Source organism: Cuculus canorus, chromosome 3, assembly GCF_017976375.1.
Source record: "Cuculus canorus isolate bCucCan1 chromosome 3, bCucCan1.pri, whole genome shotgun sequence".
Lineage (NCBI taxonomy): Eukaryota > Metazoa > Chordata > Aves > Cuculiformes > Cuculidae > Cuculus > Cuculus canorus.
In genome coordinates, this window is record NC_071403.1 from 98,189,174 (window position 1) to 98,195,173 (window position 6,000).

Sequence of the window (6,000 nt, forward strand, 5' to 3'; positions counted from 1 at the left end):
TGCTTGCTACTAATCATCTGCTGGGGCTTTCTTCCCTCTCTCAGCCGTGAGAATAGCAGGGATTCTGCCTGAAAACTAGGCTTAGCTATATGGTATTTTCTGAAATGAAAGAGAATTCATATGAATTTGCTAACAAGGAGGAAGGGACTAGAGAAGAAGCTCCGATGGCGACGGAAGACAAATAGCTCAGGTCAGTAGCATCTTCAGCTGCACAGCTACATCTGGAAGAGGACATCTGTCCACAGCCCAAGTTAATCTCTGGGTTTGCCTAAGGAATTATTAACCTTGTAAAAATAAGTAACTTTCCATAAGGAGTTATTGAAGTGTTGTAAAAGTAGAAAAGACCTGAAATAAATCAATGCACTGTCATCAGCCAGATTCAAGCATTTATATACCTCTGACTAATTCAATGTCTGCATGTATCTGCCTGCGACCAATCCAGCGTTGCTGTCAGTGTCTGCTTCTCGCCAATTTTGTGTTCTCATCAGTGTCTGATTGTGACCACTTGCGTTCAATCACTGTCAGTTCAGGAGTGTCCATCAACCTTTAGCCCAGACTGGACACCTATTAAACAGTGTCAGACTCTGAATTGCTTGGTCCTTTCTCTCTGTGCTGCTTGACAAGAGCCTGATTTGCTCCAAACTCAGACTGCAGCTAAGATAAAGGTCAGTGACATACTCAGTAGAGTTTATCTGTTTGAAATGTCAAGCAATATGATAACTTTGCCATAAACTTATAGGTTAATTCAATATGATCACTGAGAAGGAAATAATTCTATTTTAAAATGTTTCCACAAGCCAGTACTGTCATGAACACAGATACTGAATTTCTGATGGCTGATGAAATGTATTTTGATGTTGTTTATGGCTGTGTACTCCTAATTCATGTAATTCATTTAGCTCTCAACAGTGCTGGATGCATAAAAAAAAGTGACTGAAAAAATATATATGCAACTAAAGATCAGTAGTGATTATGAACAAAGACTGTGAAATGCAATTTTAGTAAAATGCGTGATGATCAGCAGTCAGGAAGAGACTTAGGCAAATAGACAGTCTTTCCTGATTTCTTCTCATAACTACTGCAAGTGTGGAACGTGTATTTTGCTAATCTTATGAAAGGCTCAGTGAATCTTCTACTCATTTTTTAACTTGAGCACCATCTAGTGTGCGTGATAAAAATAATTTTAAAAATAAATAAGCCAGTTCATTATGGGCCTTAGCAGTGGAATTGCTGGTATGTTTTCAATGTCAAAAGGAAACGCATACATCAGCGCTTAAGTCCTGTAACTTCCAGTAAAACAAGCTTCAGGTGACATTAATTCTTGTGAGCTCCCTTCCCCTTTTCATTTGTGCCTCACTTATGCACTTGCTTCCACTTTAAATAAATGCAAGAAATGAAATGCACAAAAAAAAAAATGTATCTATTTACAAGTAGGTTAAAAATACAAAAATCAGCATCTATTTTTTTTGCAAATGCAAATAAACATTTGTATATTCATGCAAATATAAATACGGAGTAAATAAATTGCTGGAAATTGATCCTGTCTGTGCTACCAAACCCCTAGCTTTCAGCTAAATGTATCTTGGCAGATGTTTTCTAGATCTTGCCCTAACCTGGAATACAGTCAGATGTTAATTTCTTTCCTGTGTGCTTGGATCAGAGTGGAGTGCATTTAAGAGAAGTTCAGTGTATTGTTACTTTGCTACTGGCATTGCTTCATGCAGCACATGCTCCATGGCATACTGTGGGAGGGGCACATCCATTATTATCATTGCTAATGAACTTCATAATATTGTTTTCCTTGCACTTGTGTTGCAAAGTCTCTCTGGCAATAACTTCTCCCCTCTTTCTAGTCACCTCACATTCTTCAGTGTAACAAGATTTAGTGCTCATGCTTTGGAGCTTTACTCATTCTCACGCATCCCTCACCAGTTGTGGTTCAGCCTCTTGCTACAGAAGTTCCCATGACAAGGGAACAATCTCCTGCTCCCATGAGTATTTATGGGTTTTAAACAGTTTTGAAATCAGAGGAGATCAAAACCTTCCATTAGATTTTTAAAAAGAGCTTATGGCTTGTTCATCAGACTAATGGTTCTTTTGGGAAGTGAAAGGCAAAGGAAGGGGATGTTACCCAGATTTTTTAAGCTTTGGGCTTGAGAGCCAATTGATTTTTTGCTGCCATTATTTTACCAAACAAGGGCTGCTTAGGCAGACAAGACAGCCCTGACATTTTAAGCCCTGAAGTGAAAGTCAAAGATGGTAAAGCTACACCCAAAGAATCGACCCTTTATAGAACTAAAGAAAGAAAAAAGTTTACTTGGGGCATTTATCTTTCACAGTTCACACAAGGTAGGAAGGGTTCTGGGAATGGAAACCACTGGTCTCAACAGGCCCATGTGCTCTGCTAAACTTAAGAGCTCCTTGCTCTGATGTTGTGTCTCTATGTGACCTAGCTCTAAGCTGGAATAAGTAGATTACCATTTGTGATTTTTAATGCTTAATAGCTGTATTTGGATAAAGCTTTTTAATTTGACCTAGCATTCGCTGACTTGCTACCCAGACACCTAGGCTCTAGTGCAGCACAAACTGCAAACTTTTCACCAAAGCCACACATCAAATGAATTTTCAGGATATGTTGTCAGGATAATAAGTGATAAAAACTACATCATAGTGAGTGAGCCCATTAACCACTGTGGTTTGAAAACTTCGTTCCTTTGCATGAGTGAGAGTTGTATGCCATATGATCTAGGGAACAGAGTTAGAAAACTCTTCTTTCAGGAGGATCGTCTGGTGGGAATTACTTTCTCCACCCAAACCACTTTTCTCTTTCTTTGGGCTATGCTAAGTAAAAATTATGCTGTGTGAGCTTCCTCTTCAGGCACAGGAAGTTGTCCCTTTCTAGCCATTTGATAACTTCTAAAAGTGATACCAAACGGAAAACATACTGGGCTAGAAAGAAAGGGATGGCTCAGTATAAATCCAGGTAAGATGGCAGAAAATTGAGAATGGCAAACATCCATGAAAATATTTTTTTAAAATTGTTAAAATTAGATCCCCTGCTCTTATCAGTGTTGTGTTTACTTTCTGGTAGTTTTATGAGATTTATTTCAGCTCATGCTGTAATATGAATATTGTTGAATGGTTCCTAATAGGCTAATTCAGTTTTTCTTTTAGAAAGGAAAATCTTGCTGCAAACCAGATGTTGTGTCTGATCTGAAGTTTCATTATTAAATTGATTACAAAAGCACGCACAAATTTATACTTTATCAGAGGCTTGAAAGCGGACAGGACCTGCTTATTTTCCCTTAAGTGGAAATACATTGGAGCGTGCAATGATGAAGTGATTTGTAAGAACTGTAAAATTATCAGTCTTCCACTTTACTCCACTCAGCACGCACGCACAGCAAAAGACTTGCAGTCTCATACATCACTAAGGCACGATTTCCGTTCCAATCTCACCAAAGCTCAGGTGGAGTTATTGCTTCCTGGTATGCAGCACAGAAAATGCCACCAGGGTAAAGGGTTGAGCATGTTGCTCCTAGCACTACTGGAATTGTATTTGCTTACCTGAAGTGTTCATAGCAAAGAGAATTTGCTGGTGCAATCTTTTGGAAAGATCTGCTTCAGTGGTTCTCCATTTCTTTGTGTAATTTCTAAGAAGTTAGGCATTTCATTCCTAGGTGTTTTAATACTCATTGCACAGTCAGCTATTAAAGTTATCTGCATGGAAAAGAACTGCACTGCCAGTGCTTTACTGGCAATACAGGATTTCAGTACCTCACAGGGAATTTGGCTTTATCATTTGGAATATAGTTCAAGAGCTTTGCCATTCTGCCTTTTCTTCCTGGAATAAGAAAAATTGTTAATTTTGATGGGATTTTTAAATGGAGTTTCTATTGGCAATAAATGTGTATTCTTTTCTTTCAAGGGCATGAATTTATAAGCACTTAGATTTGGCTTAACTCTTTTCTTCAACAGTAGTTTTGCAGTGCTTGAAGACTGTTAAGTCTGCTGCAAACATTCATTGGTCCCCATCCCTTCTAGGAGTTTCTTTACAAGACAAAATCTAATGGGTGGATGAAGCAGCTCAGGCCATCATATCACATAGCATGAGGAGGTGATGTCTGACATCCCCGTGTGAGTTGGGGTCTAAAGCCAGGCAGAGTTTACCACCACACATCTCACCGGTCTATGTAGCTGCTTTCAGTGCTGTGGGAAGGGACTATGCTTGAGTGCCCGTGACAGGCTCGTATGAAATGTTAAAATGGGAACAATTAAATTCTTAAAAGCAGTGAATGAGGAGGAGAGCTGCTGGTCTGACACCAGTGAATGGGGAAGTCTGAACACAGGCACTCCAAGCTTCCTAACAAAACTACCGAAAAAAGGTTTGAGAGGAATATCCTGAGAGACACAGTATAAATCTGTCAAATATTTTGTCCTTTTTCTGTTATTTCACTTTATGAAAAAAGTAGTAACAAGGCTTTTTCCTTGATCTAGTTATCTCTCTATGCACTACTGGTATACCACCTGTGAAGTTAAGGAATAGGCTGAGCTCACTGAATTCCTGTCTTACCAGAAGTTCATTATCTGTTGATCTCTCATGAAAGACAACAGTTTCTGACTGAACAAATGGGGTTTCTGCATTTCTAGTTTTCATATATATATATATTTCTGTATTTTTTTTAAAGTCCAGACACATCAAATCTTCAACTGGTTTTTTTTATCATAAATTAATACTGATTTGTTCCACAGTCTGAAGGCCATATGCCTGCATGTTCTCATTTCCTCACCCTGTAATTAACTCCTGAGAGCAGCTCCCAAGAATACTTAAAATCTTGTTGATCTTATAAAAATGAAACAGCCAGCCTTAGGAGAATTGGTTAGTTTAACAGGCAGGGTTTGTGTAATGACTCTGAACAGGGAAATTAAGACCAAATGAGAAGCAGACTAACATTTTATTGTGATTATATTGAAAAGCATCCTTCATGGAAAATTCCAACTGTTATTTTTCATGTAGCTCTATTGCATATTGTGTTTTCAGGAGTAATTGGATTAGGTTGTGTTAATCCCCTCCCTGTTTGTGTCTGGTCACAAATGTGATCGATATCTTTTTCAGTCTGTATGTGTTATTCCAGAAGGTAATCGCCTTAGCTATTGGTGAGATAACAGAAAATGGAAATAGACAACAAAATCTGTTCAAATATACGTGTTGTTCCTTGTTCAATACAGAGGATTTGCCATCAACGATTCTGTAATCCAACAGGAGAATTGTGCCTTTTAGTATATTCTCTGCCTGCAAGACTACCAGGGTATTTCATACTGACACAATCTCATCTAGAGATCTTCGGTGCATGCTTTAGGATTCTTCTTTGTTAGTGGGCACAAGTGTAGCCTGAGATGGCCTAAGTTGTTCCTTTTAGAGAGTGCATTTACTATCCTGAATACCTGCTGATGAACCATCAGATTTTAAAAAACAGCATATGAAAGTAATATGATCTTAGTGCTTCTTCTAAAAATTTTGGACTAATAGCTATGATTCAGTATCTGCTGCATCAACAGTTGAGTTTTTCCTGCAGTAGGAGCCACCTTGCAGCAGAGGTGATGCAGTGGTAACTATTTTGCTTGAACTTTACATTACTACAATTGGCAGCCAGGCAACTAGAAATTATCCTTACACAAGGTCTCTTTTTCCTCATGTCATTATTTTTTCATTAATTCAATACAACCCTTAAAATACTGTGCGACAGGAATTAAGTATGGATTCTGGTCTAGATGTGAAAAACAGGAGAGAGATCCTGGAAAGAATCACCTACCAGAGAAAGACATGTAAGGGCAGCCCAGCCTTCTGCTTTGGTCTGCCTATATTTGGAGTTTGATGGTCGTTTAATGCATGTATGAGAATCTCTTGCAAACTGCCCCCAAGTGACACAGCTCTTACGAAGGGCCTAGGCCTTGATCAAGGTAAAACTCCCGGTGATTACAGTGGGGATCAGGGACCTG